We start from the raw sequence: 1873 nt of genomic DNA on the forward strand, positions 1-1873 counted from the left end.
TTTCCAGTTTGGTGATTTGATTTAACTTTGGTGATTTGATTTAAACTGATTTTTGCTCAAATAAACTCTTAAAATTTTTAATATGCCTCAATTTATCTTTTAACAGTTCAAATCATTGGGTATTTGTTCTACCAGAAGTTAGCACTTGAAACTTAATAGCATTAATAAACAGAATTCAAATTTGTTTTCCATATGATTCATCAAAAGAAGCAAAAAGATTTAAGGCAATAATCCCAACATCAAAACACAACATAGGGACTTCCCTGGTGGCGCACTGGTTAAGAATCCGCCTGCCAACGCAGGGGATACGGGTTGGGTCCCTGGTCTGGGAAGATCCCACATGCCGCAGAGCAACTAAGCCCGTGCGCCACAACTACTGACCCCGCGTGCCACAGCTACTGAAGCCTGCGTGCCTAGAGCCCGTGCTCTGCAACCAGAAGCCACCACAGTGAGAAGCCCGCGAAATGCAACGAAGAGTAGCCCCCGCTCGCTGCAACTAGAGAAAGCCCGCGCGCGGCAATGAACACCCAACACAGAAAACAAAAAACCCCAAAAACATACATAGGTCACTTCAAAAAGGGCTTGTGGGACCAAAACCAGGAGCTCTTAAATGCTGCAACCAAAGACTGAAGTTCTCCAAAGGTTGTGATCACTCAATTGTGCTGTGTTTTCCTGAGGAGATAGAAGCCTTAGCCACTCATATCCATGATTGGTGATGTGGGGAAGTAAATAAAGTCTCCCAAGTTTAACCAAAACTAACAATCAAACAAACAGAAATTTATATACATGAAATGTAAGTAACCTAGTAAATTCAAAGGGAACTATTATTCATGGAATAACTGATATATTTGTAGATTTACTTACATTCTTTACTGTACCTATAATACCAAATGACTCAAATTATTGAAGATAAACTAATTCAATTGAATTATTGACTACTGTACTTATCACTATGCATAAGAAAGCGTAGAGCATAAAGAAGTAGAAAATAATATGGTTTTTATCCTCAAAAAGTTACCATATTTTGAAGAAGATAAAACTTAACAGGGGTCAAATACTTAAAGATGAAACATGGAAGAATAATATAAAAAGATAAATTATAGTTAAAATGGAGGGGAAACGGGAGGAAATGCATCAAAAGGCTATGGTGGTTATCTCTAAGGGATGAAGATTATGGATGTTAATTATTATTTACTTTATGATTTTATGTATTCCTAATTGTCTGAAATGAACATGTATCAATTGTAAGATTAGAAAGAAAACAATGTGTCTTTAAAAAATTAATAAAATGAAATGAAATATAAAGAAATACCAAAATATACAATGCATATAATGGACTGCTAGGACAGAATATTGGGGCAGGTTTCTTGGAGGAGGTGGAATTTGTGATGGACCTTGAGATTGTCCTGACTCATGTCTGTGATATCTACATAGCATGTCTAATTTAGGAATCTGATTTAATTCCACGGGACACCTACCACTAATGTCTAATGCTATGGGGATGGTGTCACCTCCATATGAATGGTGTCCCCTGAAGCTGTGCAAGGAGGCAGCACTGTCAATCATTCTACAGCATATCAGGGCTTGCAAGTTCAGGGTCTGGTCTGTTTAAAAGTAGTTTATGGAAGTCATAAATATAAAGCACCAATGAATTTGTCATTTCCATGAGTATCCCTGCTGTACACTGTTCCCTTGTTCTCCAGTTTTAAATAGTTCCCACATTTTCACGTATCGGCTACAAGTTTAAGTTCTCTCTTGTAGCTATTTATATCATACTGCTTGTGTAAAATAAGACTCCTCATTCACAAAATGAGGATGATAACAAAACCTTGTCCTACTTACCTAAAAATAGTTTCCTGTCTGCAAAATGGTG

The 1873-nt window shown here is 37.2% G+C and overlaps 1 non-coding gene across 1 annotated transcript; it reads left to right on the forward strand.

Annotated features, from left to right (window-relative positions):
- Positions 1-563: 563 nt before the first annotated feature.
- On the forward strand, positions 564-688 carry LOC114901205. Its single transcript, XR_003795082.1, has one exon. It is a non-coding gene; the product is annotated as a small nucleolar RNA SNORA25 (small nucleolar RNA).
- Positions 689-1873: the final 1185 nt, after the last annotated feature.

Source organism: Monodon monoceros, unplaced genomic scaffold (assembly GCF_005190385.1).
Source record: "Monodon monoceros isolate NGI ecotype Baffin Bay Population unplaced genomic scaffold, NGI_Narwhal_1 Super_Scaffold_19, whole genome shotgun sequence".
NCBI classification, from domain to species: domain Eukaryota; kingdom Metazoa; phylum Chordata; class Mammalia; order Artiodactyla; family Monodontidae; genus Monodon; species Monodon monoceros.